Raw genomic sequence first — 17,218 nt, forward strand, 5'->3', positions numbered from 1 at the left:
GTCTGCACTCATAATATTTTATATTATTCAGCGATATAAAATCAACCAATCATCTCCACAGTGGACTGGAAGAGTACGAAACACGGCAGCCCAGTGTAGTTACATCATACTAGTACATGGCTAACCCACGCTATCACCATATTTCTTGGCTTCCGTGCGACACCTATCTCTAGTAATCCAGCAGCCCGTATCGCTTCTCCCTCCTCATCTCTCTCAAAGTGCAGCGGACTGGCGTTTTTGCCATCTATTGAGGTCGGTTAACTCATCACATGTTAGCGACATGCCAAGAGCATTCTAAAAAAAATTCCTTTCACGTTCCGTTTTCAAAAAGAAAAAAAAATCCTTTCACGTACGAATTTGACTGTATGCTTTGAGCAACTTGCATGTCCTATACTGCTCCTGTTTGGATACTCTAAGGGTTCCTTTGATTCAAAGGATTTGCACAGGAATTTTGGAGGATTAGAATCCTTAGGAATTTTTCCTATATTGGTTGTTTGATTCATAGGATTGAATCCTATAGGATTTTTTCCTAAGGAATTTTTTGTACTACTTCCCATAGGATTTCTAGCATCCAGTCAAACCTCTTTGAAAGAATCCTTCGTTTTTCCTATGATGCAATCAAACAACCTAAACTCCTATAGGATTGAGATGAGCATGACATTTCAATCCTATGTTTTTCCTATTCCATGTTTTTACAATCCTGCGAATCAAAGAGGCCCTAACTTAGCTAGAGGTTAGACTAACTCATGACTAACCCTGAACTAACTGTAGCCAAAGAGGTGTTTGGGTGACATGGTTAGATTGACAATAAATGCACTTGATGGAGAGAGAGAAGTGATTTTTCAGTGGTCCCAATGAGAACTATCTCCAGTTAGCACCTCTTGGGTGGGATAGTTTTTTTTGTGGGTTCGGTGCAACTTGCTCCAATTTAAACCCTCATGCTTGGGTACTTTAGGGATACTAGCAAGAGGACCATGCATTGCACGGAACATCGAGATGCATTTATATGAGTTGTTTATCTCGTGGGAGACGAAGATGAACGAGGGAATGCCTTATCTGCAAATATGGAGAGGGGTGCGGATATCTTTTTGCAAAATTGCCATAGTTTGCTTTCTATCCGTCATATATAGATCGGACGGTCTATATTGCAGGATGGCAGGCACACCATCATCACCAACTCGATTTTTTATAAGAGTAGAGATTTGAGCCCCAACTAGCTCAAACTAACTCTAACCCATGGATCCAAACAGGGCCTATGGCCAGCCTCGACGCAGAGCAGTCAGTGCACCGGGAAGCGGCACTCTCTCGGCCATCGCGCCGCCAGTGAGAGGTCGCCTCCACTCTGGCCGGGCATTAATGCGGCACTGACGCACCAGGGCGACGCTGACCGTTTCACGCGGGAAGCGCGCGCTGGCAAGGGAGTATAGGTTTTGAACCGTTTCAGGTGTAGTACTGGTAGTTTGCAAAACTACTCAATTATTGCACTCAGTTTCCTAAGAAATTGTGGTAAAAAACGTTACTCCACAGCCCGCTTCCCTTCTCCTTCCTCTTCCACCGCCCGCGCACATCCGCGGGAAGCGACCGGTCAACCCTTATATAGGAGTGCTAGCACAAAAAGATGCATGCATGACCACAAAAATTTCCAGATTAAAGAGCCGCTCCGGCGGGAGTATGGCGTATGTTGTTACCTTCGGCCGGGCCATGGCTACCGGGCGGGACATGGATCCTCTGACGTGGCTATCACTGCCTTACCCTGCCTTTCCTTCGCTGATTGGTGGGACCCACGATTGGTGGTCCCACATGTCAGTGATAGAATGGTAGGATTGTTCTACCGGGCGACGGCGACCAGAGAAGAGGCGGCGGGAGGGGAATGAATGCAGCTATTGTTTGTGTTCGCCGTCCGGCTTAAATAAATGTGCAACATCACGTGTACCCGCGGGTGCACAAATTGTAACATACATGTCTGCTTAAGTGAGCGTCACATAACTGGTGTGTGTGTGTGAGATTCTGAGAGACAGAGTGCGTGTGTGCGACTCTACTCTTCGGACATGTACTCAACCTGTTGCATCGGGATATAAGTATAATGGTATTTACTTTAGCTAGTGATTTACGTGGCCATGTTAACGTGGTTGTGTAAAAGAATGTCACTTCCTGCTCGTGATTTGCGTTATATAATTACAAGCAAGATGCTCGTGCATTGCACGGAACATCAATATGCATTTTTTTACAAAACACCTGTTGTGATTTACCCATGCAGGAGTAATCCCATGTGTAAAAACTAATGATATTTCGAGAATTTTATCGGAAAACTGGTATCTCAAGAATATCATCCAAAAAATGAAAGATGAGAGATAAGGTGAGGAGGAGTGGAGCGTGGTGGCGACTGGTGGTCGGAATGGGAAGAGGCATGGGGATGGACGACGCCGGCAGGCGGCAGCGGCCACCATGCTAGATTGTTCCGGAGACTTTCTTTTTTAATTACTCAGCAATGAGGTTGTGGGAGATAAGGATGTGGAGAGAGGTGCGGCTATCTTTTGAAAAATTATCATAGATTGCTTTCTATTCGTCAGATATAGATCAGACGGTCTATATTACAAGATGGCAGACACACCATCATCACCAACTCGGTTTTTATAAGGGTACAGATGATAAGTTTGCTAACTACTAAAGTAAAGTGGAATTTGTCCATGTTATACAAGTAAATTAAGGTGATTGTTTATCATACGGGTAAGGGTGGATGAAGGGTGGTAGGAACAAATGCTCCGCCTAGAGCATGTGTGTGTGAGATGGAGTCTCAGTGTGTGTGTGAGAGAGAGATGGAGTCTTAGTGTGTGTGTGTGTGTGTGTGATGGAGTCTTAGTGTGTGTGTGTGTGTGTGTTTGTGTGTGTGGGGGGGGCTGGGTGGGGGGGTGCGTGCATGCGTGTGTGTGTTTGTTTGTGTGTGTGTGGGTGGGTGTGTGTGTGTGTGTGTGGTGGGGTCCTCGGTGGCGGATGTAATTTAAGTGTGCATGGCTTCATCATAGGGAGGTGATGTGTATGGCAGAAGCCACCAACGATGGGGTGCGAGAGAGAAAATGCCCGTAGAGAGGGAAGAGAAGGTGTGTGCGCGTGAGAGTAGTCGACATCGAGAGAACGTGTTTGTTTGAGAAACATCGAGGAAGACTACTATATATCGATGGTGCATGTAGGCGGGAATTAAACGAAGGGATGGTCTTATTGGTTTCGGGGATATAGGGGAAGAGTGAGAGGGGGGTAGCTAGAAGGAGATTGTTAAGTGTGAGTGTGTGTTTTACCCATCCAGGCGGAAGTTATGTGCACACAAGAAGAGAACGATTCGACGTGGCGTTAGGGTTGAGGGTAATTTACTACGTATGGAGACATAGAGACCTTCAACGTGCATGTGTGAGAGGTATACATGCATGTATACGTGGGATGTGTGTGTGTGTGTGCGCGCGCGCATGATCGAGATAAAAGAAAGAAGACATAAGTCATAAGCTAAGATCAACGACATGGGAGAGACGGATCGGTATGACAATATGCATGCATGCGAGAATGCATGGAAGAAGGCCCGACACTTGAGCATGTGTTTTTGTCTTTAAGAGATAGTGGCGTGGGCTGGAGCATGCATCTATGGCGAGCAGAGGGAGTGAGGCACAACGATTGTGCAAAAGAGATCAACCTATAAATGAAAGAAGGTTGATGGAGAAACAGATAAATAGAAAGATAAAGATGCTAGCTAGTGTGCGTTAGAGATAGGAGTCGAGTGGATCAGAAAGCTGAGTTATGGGTGCGGGTGTGAGAGAGATGAAGAAAGGGTGCATGTGACTCACATACAAACAAATATCAGAGAGAAATGAGATCCCGAGAGGCGGAGTTTTGTGTCTGCGAGAGAGAAAGATATATTCAAAATGAGAGTGGTAGCTGGAGAAACATATGAGGGAACGCAAGATATCTCTAGGGAGAGAGAGTGTGTGTGAGTGACATACAAGAGAACAGTGGAGAAATATGAGACCCTGGGAGACAGAGTTTGTGTTTGTGTGTGAGAAAGAGATATTTAAGAGGAAGAGTCATAGGTTCTCATACCTAAGGAGCGAAAGACATATCTGTATGAGGGGTGTGCGAGTGGCACACAGGGGAATAGTAGAGAGAAATGAGACCCCAGAAGACAAAGTTTTGTGTTTGTGTGAGAGAAAGAGATTCCACATGGAGAATCATAGTTAGAGACACATAGCAGGGAGCGAGATATACTTAGAGAGAGATAGAGTGATGAAGGTCGAGGGAGAGAGTACCGTCAGTGTGTTACAAAGATAAAAGATCATTGTCGACATACAGGTAGCATGACGCGTATAGGTCTAGAGACATAGTCCTATATAAGCATGAGTGATAGTTATATGAGACGAATATCTGGATTAAATGGGATTCAAATATTTAAACTGGAGATCACGACATCGATAATATCATAACGCAAATTGGTGTATCAAACATGCATATTCATTTCAATTTGGGGACACATGTAATGTTATATAGTTTATCAATATTGGTGATCCATATATTCTTTAATTAGAAACAATGCATGGTTTATATGCAATTAATGTCTAAATGGGATTACACTATATGTTGCGTTTGTGAAACACATTATACATGTTTGAGAAGTAAAAAAAACCCCGCATGAAACACACATTAATTGGAGACAGTTAGCGAGGAATGCATACATTGGATTTCAACGTAAAGTGGTTTCAAATATTTGAAAATCCAAATTGACGGATACAACCTTATGAATCTGAGATCATGCCATTTGTAAACCATATTTATGTATAAAGGGTGTTGTGCTTTTGAAAGTATATATAAAAAATGATGTATATATAAGTTTATTCCAATCGAAAATGGATCCAGCCCGAAAAAATAGAATACAAACGGGATTCGAATTGAGTTGGCACGGTAAACGTGCACTCTGCAAAATTTGAACGAAGCGGGGAAAGTCGGAGTAACCGCCCGAAACCAAAATCTGCGAGATGGAAATTATTACTGCCTATCCCTGCCACGCAAAGCCTATCTGCACGATTTCTATAGGTTTCGATAGGGGTAGGTTTGTAATTTCACTCAAATGTGACATAACCGCCTCTCACCCGGATTCATACACGGTGGGCGCCAAAACATAGTGTGTCCTCGGCCGAAATCGACTCCCTCGCCGATTCATACACGGTGGGCGCCAAAAACAAACTCTCGTCCTCAAGTATTTGGTGTATGCGAGATTACCGTCCTACCCCCAACCGACTAATATTGCTGTGATGTAGGAAATTTGAAACGGGGGCTAAGTTTGTAAATTTCCTCGCATTTGAGACAAGCGCGCCCTGAAGACATGGTTCCCCCTTCCTCTCCACCTCCATTTCCCCATTTGTACTCTGTGGGCGCCCAAACACCCTCTCCATCCCAGCCTCCTCCGTCCGCCACCCCATCCACCGCCGTCCTCCTCCACCATGCCGGAGCTGATACCCCGACGCCGCCATCCATTACAAGAGATCGACCTCTCTCATCCACGGCTTCGGACCGGGATCCTTGCATCCCGTCCTCTCGCTTCATTCCCACCGTCGTCCACCTTGCCGGCGCCGCTCCTACGACCGTCTCATCCACCGCGCCCTTCCGCCACCGTCTAACCTCCTAGATTTGCTTCCACGCCGCCGACAGCCATCGCTACTGCAGCACCGTCAAATTCTCAGCAGATGTATACATGGCGCCGCACCAGAGGCGGTACTCTTTCGTATCTGCTCAACTTATTTATCGCAGCAAGAAAATAGATCGCCACTGCTTTACTCTGATTTCTTGTCCATCACTTACTTGCTAGTTGAGAGCAAACATTGGTTGCGAAGTTGCCTTTGTCCGGTTTGCACCTTTAGATCCGCCATGGCACGCTCAACACTATACTCCCAATGCTTATGGTTTTCGCCTTTTATATTCCACACTAGCTAAATAACAGTAGACTAACTTTCAAAATTGGGTCAGTCGATTTTTCAGAGCTCGCCGGAGTTCGCTGGTGCGAACGAAGGGGCTCAGGTGGGGACTTTGGTTGTTGGGGGCGGGGCGGTGGTGGGGCCTCGCTGAACGAAGAAAACTCGACGTGGGCGGGGGCGGGGGGTGGGGGTGGCGGAGGAACACAGGCGGGGGGGGGGGGGCGATGGTCCGGGCGGCAGCCCTTGCGGTGTTCTGTATGGGAAGAATCAGAGACGAGGAAGAAGAAGGGTTAGGAGACGTAGGATCTTCATCCAACCGCCTGAAATGGTCGACTGACCCAAATGCAGACATGCATTTATATTCAGTACCATCATCGTACCTGCTTAGCACTGCTCCTGAATCCATCAAGCTAAACAACGTGCCACTCATAATTCCAAACTTGTTGCTCAAGTATGAATCTGATATGATGTTGATATTACTAAAACAGATAACATTTAATTGGTCAGCTAATGTTCCTACTTTACTTTCGAAAAAGCATGTGCACCACATATAGAGAGACAACAGGGAGTTGCTTTCTTAATGCGCTCTGGTTCATCATGTGTGGGCACTGCGCAACGAACATTTTATTATCCAAAATATGCTTGCTCTTCTTTAGCATCTTCCTCTTCTGTTCTTCTTTAATAAGTACTCTCTCCATTTCTAAATACAAGTCTTTGTATAGATTCCACCATGGACTACATATGGAGCAAAATGAGTGAATCTACACTCTAAAATGTATCTGGATACATCTGTATGTGATCCATAGTGGAAATCTCTACCAAGACTTATATTTTGGAACGGAAGGAGTATGATAGTAGTACAGTATGTTCCTTGTAGTGAATATGAGCAGGGACATTTGCAGTGTAGAGGTCTATACGGTCGGTTGGTATGGACACTTTGAACTCGTCGGGCCTCTTTGATTCGTAGGATTTTGTAAACATGGGAATAGGATTTGTATTGGCCTGCCCACTTGAATCCTATAAGAATAGCAAGTAAATGCTGGGAGCTGTGTCGCCTTTGAGAGTTACACTGATATTAACAGTACCGCACCTTCAGTTGAAGAGAGCTGGTATCCGAAGGCTTTCTAGCCGTACCGGCAATAATAGCACATATATTCCAGCAAGTTCCACTTTGCAGATTTTACTCTGATGCTTACGGTTTTCCCATTATATCCACACTATGATTTGTGTAGCTGCTTTGTGTCGCACTAGTAGCAGTCCACTCTTGAAGCTAAACACCGCAATGACTTACAAAATTGGCACCAAGGCATTGAGTGCCATTCTGGATGCAATGAAACTCATACGCTCACCACCTGTTGATTCTTGTTCAGAATATGATCCTAATGACTATTCTAACCTCAAGGAGTCAAAGGCAGATGGCCTGTCCTGTTCACCCATCAAGGTGCCTGTTCTAATTTGGCAAGGTTTTATTGATTGCAAGTATCTTGCATATGTTGTCTTGCATTTCTTCTACTTTGTTGCACCGCCATCTGCTTAGTTTACTCATCATATATGTCGAGATGCCATGCCCATCCATTATCAATACATATTCCATCTGTCATCATACCATGTTTTTCCACTCAAATGTTGTTCTTGTGCATTAGACATCAAAAAGGAAGAGGGTGATTGCCGAACCTGAAGGAGCACCAGCAAAGTCCTTGAAAAACGTGGTTGTGCCGGAGAAATCAGACAGCACCCCACTTATATTGGCTGTACAACCAGTGACACAAAACGTAGGACCGACTCCAGCTGACTGTACCCATACTTCACTGTCCACACCACTAGCCGCACCACACAGGACCTGCACTCCAGCAAAAGGTATGCCGATTTCAGTTGCCATAGCACCAGCCGTACCACAGAAAAATCCCACTCCAGCAAAAAGTACAGCAAGTCCACCGGCCGAAGACCTATCCCAACTGCAGAGACGGCCAATTCCTGCAGATTGGAACCCCATTCTAGTTATTCCCAATTTAAAAGATAATGCTTTCAATGTTGTTAGGGACTACGTGCATATATTTCCATCATGGGAAGATTATAGTGAAGACAAACACCATTTTCACATCTTCCTGTCCCACTAACGTGTAAGTGCTATTACTCATGGTCATTATTTTCCTGTTTTCTGCTGATTGAACACATCAATGATTTACATTACATTGTTGTAAGTAGGCGAGGGTCAATCTGGATAGTCATGACGAGCAAAGTTTGCTTGCGCTTTTCAAGGAAACATTGCAGCAGTATCGGTGTTACCTGAGGAAATCACACTATGGCAAGTCTATAAACGAATTTCTGGTGAAGTCTCATGTGCTAAATTTAGAAGACATTGAATGGAAAAACCTTGTTATGCACTGGTCTCGTTCCGAGGATGAGGTACGGTCTATGATATCGCATGACAATTTGAACTTCTACTTTTCCGCATGTGCCTTACAGATCTTTTTTGCAGGAAATCTGGTGGAAAAAGAATTCCGGTTTGAAAAGAACGACGGGATATCGCAAATATGCTGCCCGCTGCTTTGCTCTTGTTAGTACTTGTTGTCCTGTATCACTGTACTTGCATACATACCTGGTTCATTATGTGACAGCAGTATGCATGATAGCTTGCTTATCAATTGTTCGCTCCAAATTATCTGATCTATATGAACGGTTACATTAGTGTAGAATATATCCAATGCCAATGAATTTTTTTAGCTCTGCATTGTTCTTGTAAGTACCTGTCGTCCTTTATCAGTGTACTTATATTGACAGGTAGTTGTTCATGTACCATCACTCTGTAGCTTATTTTCCTTTGCCCTCCATTTTCTACACATAAGATCTATATTTACTCTTACCATAAGGTTGGATAACACCGATGGTACTGAAGAAGTTTAGCTCTGCATTGCTCTTGGTTGTACCTTTTGCCTGTATCGCTGTACTTATATTTATAGCTACTTGGTTATGTAGCATGACTCTTCATCTTATCTTAAATATTCTCCATTTTTTCTTATATTGTCACATCTATATTTACTCTTAACAAAATGTAGAATAAAGGTAATGCTTATGAAGAAGATTCTGTGGTAAACTTCTTGAATTGCCCCCCATCAGCATGGACAAGGGCTTTATAGAGCCTGCCTTCACCAATAATGTAAGTTTGTCCTTCTCAAGCCTTCAAACTTTGTTGTGTATATTTTGTTAGGCATGATTGCAACAACTGTTTATTTTTGGTGTTTGCATCAAATTGCATGTTTAAAGTTTATTATGTACTCCAGTTCATAAACAAAAGTTTGTCCTTCTCAATTTAAGTTTTCAGTTGTACAACCAAGTTCCTTCTTCATACCATGTAAATTAAACTATACAGAGCAAGTGATCTTATTTTGCCAATCTGAAATGGGATAAATTGACAACACACTAACCATTGATACTTATGAGTTCTTGATCTGTAATCCAGTGGTGTCGTGAAGCTGCCAACTCCTTCACAATGTCATTTCCTGCCATGTCTTGACCTGAACAATACCATATTGTGTTAATGATATTTTAAACTGTGTCACTTTATTCGTCAGTAAGAAATGTGATGAATTGTCAGCACTGATACTTATATGTGCAAAACTTGTCATCTGTCTGCTTGTTTATCTTTCAGAGTGAGGAGGATATAAGTGTCAAACAAGTGCAGTCTCACCAGCTTGCTCAGCAGCTCCCGAGCAGGGCTAACCTTTCTTGAACTCTATTGAAGTGCTATTGGTTTTGTATATTATTTTGTCGGCGTGTTTAGTTGCACTGGTGGCGATCTTTGATGCCCAGTGTATGTAATCTGTTGTCTGCTTGTGCTTTATTATCATAGTGGCGAACTCTGATGCCCAGTGAATGTAATATGCCATAATTTCTTTATTGTACAGTCTAGGTTTTTTTCTTATTAGCAATGCTGCAGTTATTTTACTGTATATATATCCTGTCTTCGCAGTAAACCGGCCTAAATGTAAACTGGCCCACTAGTACGTTCGGGCCTTTAATAGGCCGAGTAAACCACCGGCCCTATTTTCCCAAGAAAACTCAATGGGCCTTTAGGAGGCTGAAAAGTAGGTTGGGCCTGAAACGTGCCGAACAGCTCACGGGCCGGCAGCAGGCCGAAATAGACCCCGGCCCATGAATGTGCCAATCAAATCATGGGCTTATAACAGGCCAAAATTGTCTCGGTCCTTGTTTGGCCCAATCAGATTATCGGCTGCGAGCAGGCCGGATGCAAACCGGGCCGTAGTTAGGCCCAACTATATGACAGGTTTTTAACCGGCCGAAATTAATATATGGCCGAAATGTTAAACGGGCCCTTAATAGGCCGAAACTAATATCAGGCCGAATTACTAAATGGCCCTTTAGCAAATGGGCCCAAAAGCGTAGCGTCCAGTTGACGGGCCGAATCTGATATGGGCCATAATTTAGCCCAAAGCCTCTTAAAGGGTCGGACCTGATCTGGGCCGTAATTTGGCCCAGAACGTGGTAGGCTTTTAACGGGCCGGATCTCATATGAGCCATTATTAGGCCCGGGACGTGGCAGGCCATTAATGGACCGGATCAAATATGGGCCGGCATTTGGCCCAAATCATGGCAGCTAGTTAATGGGCCGGCCTACTAGGGTCCTCAAAATCTTGTGGGCCTACAGCTGGGCCGGCCCATTAATGTCGGTGAAATCTCATGGGCCTTTAGCTGGGCCGGCCCATTATGGTCCACAAAAATCTTGTGGGCCTTCACTTGGGCCGGCCCATTATGGCCTGCAAAAATCTTGTGGGCCTTTACCTGGGCCGGCCCATTATGGCTCGCAAAATCTTGTGGCCCTTTAGCTAGGCCGTCCCATTATGGTCTGCAAAATCTTGTGGGCCTTTAGTTGGGCCGGCCCATTTAAACTTTATGGGCCACTTTTGGGCCGGTCCACGTGTTAACATACCATAGGCGCATCTCGCCCATTGGATGAGTGACACCTGTGCCAACACGGAGCTGACACGTGTTTCCTCCAGCCAATGATGATTTTACACATGGAAAATCCCCATTGCTCGGGGCTGTTAACGGGTATCGGATCCAAAACCAGACCCGATAGCTTAACGGCGTTCTGTTACGGTGGATGCCACGTGTCGGTCACCCTTGACGAAAGCACTTCTGTGACGCGCGATTTATCGTCATGGAAGTGGACACTTCCGTGATGATAATTTTGGTAATGTCATGGAACACTTCTACGACAGCACAGGTATGTCTATCTTGATTCTGTCATAAATTTGTCATGGATGTACATGCATGATAGAAAACATGACCTACAATGACAAACACGTATCATCACGGAAGTGTATTTTTTTTGTAGTGATAGTCTAGTTTTCACATGAGGACTTAAATACTCAAGCATATCAACAAGCAACCATGTCTTCCAAAATATCAACGCTAAAATAAGTTATCCCTAGCCCATAATGCTCAATCATTGATCCATTCATGAAACACACTCGCATATTAGCTACACCAAATGCTCAAGTACGATCATAGTCACTACAAAAAAAAGACACATCCGTGACATTTTGGGCCGGACGAAATTTTTTTCTATCATACTTATGACACTTCTATGATGATAATTGTGACAAAACCCGGTATCATCATAGATGTGGTGGGCTTCTACTTCCATGACAAAAAATCATGACAGAAAATGAGCTTTTCGTCCTGGGCGGGCCAGAGACGCAGCTGCATGACATTCTTTGGGCCGTCCATGACGGAAAAAACCGTGGTAGAAGCGAGGGCGAGGAAAATATCGGGGAGTTCCCGGTTACGGTGGGTGGTCGGGGGCCGAGTGATGCGCGTTTCTCTCATACGTACGCGCGTGTGTGCAAGGCGTTGCGCTCTAACTGAACCCGAGCGAGGCATTGGTCTCTAACTGAATCCGAGCGATTGCACTGCAAGCTACACGTTACTGAACCTGAGCGATCGATCGATCCCTTGCTGTTAACTGAACCTGAGTGATTCCTTTGCTACTACTGCTAACTGAAGCCGATCGAACACTGCTGCCTCCTTCCCTTGATGAACAGTGAGCATTGTTGGGGGGAGTTGGATGAACAGTTCCCGGTGGGGGGTTGGATGAACAGGACCCCGTGGTAGTAGAGACCATTGCCGCTGGATGAATAGGACCCCGATCGATCGAGCTGGTGGATGAGGACCCCGTGGAGGGTTGGATGAACAGGACCCCGTGGAGGGCTGGATGAACAGTAGACGGTGGAGGGCTGGATGGACAGTAGCCCGTGGAGGGGTGGTTGAACAGGACCCCGTGGAGAGGGCTGGTTGAATAGTAGCCGGCGAAGGAGCGCGCGGTGGAGGCTAGATGAACAGGAGCCCGTGGATGAACAGTCGCAGGTGGAGATTGCAGGAGGTCGACGGTGGATGAACTGTAGCCCATGGAGGCAGTCGACGGTGGATGAATAGTAGCCCGTGGAGGCAGTCGACATGGAGATGAACAGTATCCCGTGGAGTCCTTTTTTGCGGTACGCCACACTCCCCTCGATGAACAGGACCCCCGTTTCGACCATAGTGCTCCAACACAAGTCCATTTCCTTCATTTTGCGGTACGCCACACCCCTCCTGATCAACAGGACCCCGTTTCCACCAAGAGAAGTCCATTTCCTCCGATTTGCGGTACGCCAGACCCCTCCCGATGAACATGATCCCGTTTTGACCGTGGCCGGTCGAACACAAGGCCGTTTCCTCCGTTCTGCGGTACGCCAGGCCTCGTTTCCATCGGCTGTTCCGTCCAAGCCGGTTGGCTCCCGATGAACACGATGTATTCTGATCTAGTCGGTTGCCTCCCGATGAACAAGACATTGTTTCTCCGTTTTGACCCAGCCGGTTCGCTGCCCGATGAACATGACACCGTTGCTACCGTCCGTTGTCTCTCCATGTACACAAGCCCTGTCCGTCCGTATATATATGCGCGAGTACACGCTCGAGACCCCGCCCGTATGTACGTACGTGGCCATATTTACTTTCTTGCACCCTGGCCGTTGTACGTACATGTACATGCTATGTGCGCGCCTCTACTATGACACGTGCGCGCCTCTACTACGACACGTGCGTGCCTCTACTACGACACGTGCCTTTCCTTACATGGCCACGATTCATCGCTGCAGCCTGTAGACAGACCGATCGTATGTACGTACACGTTTGCGACCAGAATGACAATGGTACGTACGCTTTGACCAGATGGGTCCCGACTGTCAGGCACTTCCTTGCGTGCGAAGATGTAGCTGGTGGGTCCCAGCAGGCAGGGGGTGAATCATTTTTTTGCCCTAATATGGACGCACTTCCTTGCGTGCGAAGATGTAGCTGGTGGGTCCCAGCAGTCAGGGGGAAACTTTTTTTCCGCAAAATACAGTGGCCCGTCCGGTGGGTCCGAGCTGTCAGGTGGATGAATAATTATTTTGTGCATAATGAGGATGCACTTCCTTGCTACGGCCGTGGACCCAGCTGTCAGCCTCTCCACGTCCAGTACTCTCCTGACGGAAGTCGTTCGTTGACCACATTGACCAAGCCGCGCCGAGAGCACCAGGGCGGTGGACGATGGCGAGGCCTAGGAAGGGGACGACGCGGAGCCGGGGAAGACGCGGCAGTGGATGCCCACGCGGAGGGGAGTATGTAGGTTGACTGCTTCGACCGCGGTGTGAGGCTTCCATCGCCGGAGAATAACAGGAGGTGTGGGTGAGTATAGAGGGATGGCATGGCCAGCTGTGGCAGCACAGCCGGACATGGGAGGCAGGAGCAGGCGGCACGGCCGACGCTTGTTTGGGCGGCTGGAGCAAGAAGACCAGAGGTTGAAGAAGCACTACGGCCATTGGATGGACATCGTACAGTCACTGGAGCTAGAATCGTTCATATTGACTAAGTTGACAAAGCCCTCCGTCCCCGTCATCTTAGTAGGCCCACAAGTCAGCCTCCCACTATGGTGGGTCCCAGCTAGTAGGGGGAGTATTCATTTTTTGTGTGTGTAATAACGAGGCACTTCCTTGCCTGCGAAGATATAGCTGGTGGGTCCGACCTGTCAGCGGAGGAACGTTTTTTTGCGAAATACAGAGACCCTTCCGGTGGGTCCCAGCTGTCAGGTGGAGGAATCATTATTTTGCGCGTAATAAGGAGGCATTTCCTTGCGTGCAGCCATGGACCCAGCTGTCAGCCTCTCCATGTACAGTCCACTTCCGATGCATGTTGTTCGTTGACCACATTGTCCACGCCGTGCCAAGAGCACCAGGGCGATGGACGACAGCGAGGCCTAGGAAGGGAACGACATGGAGCAAGGGAAAACTCAGTAGTTGTTTCCCACGCGGAGGGGAGTGCGAGGGTTTACTGGTTCTTCTACCGTTGCCGGAGAATAACAGCAGGTGTGGGTGAGTAGAGGGATGGCTAGGCCAGCGATGGGAGAACGATGGGGCGGTGAGGCCTGCGCGGCAGCATAGCCGGCCGTGGGAGGAGGGAGCAGGCAGTCCCGCCGGTGCTTGTTTGAGCGGCTGGAGCAGGAAGAGCAAAGATTGAAGAAGCATGACGGCCGTTGGATGGACATCCAACAGTCACTGCTCTCGTGTGTTGACTAAGTTGACACGGCGTTGCGTGTGCGTCAACCTTATTTTTTTAGGAAAGCATACGCGTCAACCTGTAGTAGGCGCACAGGTCAGCCTCAAATCTGTAGAAAATAGCATACAACCCATCTGCCATTATTTCTAATAATTTACAGCCCATTTGCCAATTTTTTAGAATTTTTTTGGAGCCCATCTTCTTTTTGATAGCATTACACCCCATATTGTGGCCACGGTTAAAAATTATACGAAATTTTGCATATTTCGGTGCAGTCAACAGTTTTTAATCCCGAAAGATCGAGTCACATTCAAACTATTTTGAAAAATAAATTATATAAATATAAAATCCAAATAATTGTCTACGCATAAAAATCAATGGAATTTAAAATCTTGTAAGGAAAAAAAAATTGAAACTAATTCCCGGTTTGATGTGTTTTAAAAATGTACAGCCCAGTTTTGGGCAAACCAAATGAAACTCTCATCGTCTTGAAAGATTTGCAGCCCAGCAGGGCTGATAAAGCAAGTAGGCCTCGTTTGGGTATTTCTTAAAAAAATAGAACTGGGCTAGCCATTGTTAGCAAGAAAAAAACACAACTGGGCTCATGATGTGGTAAACATAAATAAAACCCCGGCTAGAAGGGCCACAACCCCCGCACAGCCCCGTTGTTACCCTGATCTGTCGCTAAAATGAGTATAAATAACAACTGCTTGTTCCTAAAAAAAGTAAATAACAACTGCGCGACTTGCTGGGTCCTTGGTGTCAGCCGCTCGTTGTGTAATTTCTCTCGTTTATTGACTAAGTTGAAAATGGCATGAGCCCCAGATGTCCAACCATTAGGAGGAACCATTTTTTGGGCTTATAATAACGAGGCACTTGCTTGCGTACTGCCATGACGCTGGTGGGTCCCTACTGTCATCCTCTCCACGTATAGTCATATCCTTGTTCCTCTCGGTTGTTGACGGCGTTGACAACGCAAGAGGGCGGCGCACCATGCACGGTGAGTGAACCAAGGCCAAGGACGACGGCGAGACCTCGGACGGAATGAACAGGAGCCGTGGAAGATGCGCCGGTCCAGTCACAGGTAGAGGGGAGTATGAGGGTTGACTGGTTCGGGTGCGGGTGCGTGTTGGGGCTGACGTCGCCGGAGAATAATAGGACGTGTGGGGGAATAGAGGGAGGGACCGGCCAATGTTGGAGGGTACGATAGGGCGGCGGAGGCGTAGCCAGCCATGGGAGGCGGGAGCAGGCGGAGCCGACGGGGTAGTTTGGTTTGGGCGGCTGGAGAAAGAAGACAAGGGATAGAAGATACACGACAGATGGTGGATGTCAATCCAACGGCTGGTAGGCAGAATCGCTTGTTGACTAGCTAGTAAGTCGACACAACCTTGGATATGTTATTTCCTCGTGGGTCCCAAATGTCAGAATCCAAATCTGTCACGGTCATGCAGCCTTTCCTATGAACATTTACAGCCCATTTGGTGTGCTAGCTCGAAATAAGTTTGTGGGTACTGGTGGGGGCTAATCACTTGGCTTCTGTAATGCACAGTGAGCTCAAGCAGCCGGCGAGAGTGATGTTATTTCCCTTGGTTGGGATTTGTTACAATATTTCACTCTAAATTAAACGAATGGCAACCCATTTGCCTTGTTTCAAAGAAAATATGATAGTCACAGCCGAGTTGAAAAGGGCAAGACCATCTAACTCCAGCTTACAAACTGTACAAAAGCACGAGGGTTAATTGTTCATCAGGTTTAGACAAAACCCAGGTTGAAAAGGGCAACAACATCTAACTCCAGCACTGTTTTCGACAGTCACAGTCAAATGGATCGGTCAGGTCCATAGAATGAACATCCTGGGTCATAAAATTTACTGGATTATGACCACAATATGTTGTAAATAGAAGCCCGGCACGTTCAGAAGCTCTTTCTCCCACCTGAAACTCCTTTTTTTTCTCTTCGACATACCCATCCGTCAAAACCATGCGGCTGATAAACTTAAGCCTGATGGACAATAGTAACCTCGCATTCAGCAGGAAGAATGTGACAAATCTAGTGTTTGCATGGTTGGCTACATATCGTTCTAGCGTTATTGTCTACAATCGAATGTCATGAGAAGTGAGAAAATCCCGGTGCTTACGAATCCACCGATTGGTTATAACTTTCTTACCCCATCCTGTTGCCTAAATAGACATGAAGATTGAAAACAGTTAAGGTCTAAAAAAAGAGTCTGGAAAGAGCAACAGCTGAACGGTTAATTCTAGTACACTATATGCGGGCTTCCAATGTGCGTGAAATTATCACCTTTATATACAACTTCTCCAGACATGGAAAGCATTGCAGCAAGCCAATAATATTGTTTAGATCAAAACTATTCATTTGGATATATAAGATCTTGACAAAATCCAACACCATTGATAGGCTATCCATGGAGAAACTCTTCATTGAGCATAGAACATAAAATTAGTACAAAATGTGTACTCCGAGATGATATATAACTTATGCGCAGAAATTCAAAATGCAGCTTATGGTTTGAAGTGTAGATGATAATATAAAGTACCTGAAGAACTGTGGAGCCAAACACCATCTTGAAATGAGCACAGAGATCATGTATTACACCCAAGGTCTCCAGTTTAGGCGCAGAGGGACGGTTATTTGCGACGGTGAATAACTAGAATCAA

The sequence above is a fragment of the Aegilops tauschii genome, chromosome 5 (assembly GCF_002575655.3).
Source record: "Aegilops tauschii subsp. strangulata cultivar AL8/78 chromosome 5, Aet v6.0, whole genome shotgun sequence".
In the NCBI taxonomy this organism is placed as follows: domain Eukaryota; kingdom Viridiplantae; phylum Streptophyta; class Magnoliopsida; order Poales; family Poaceae; genus Aegilops; species Aegilops tauschii.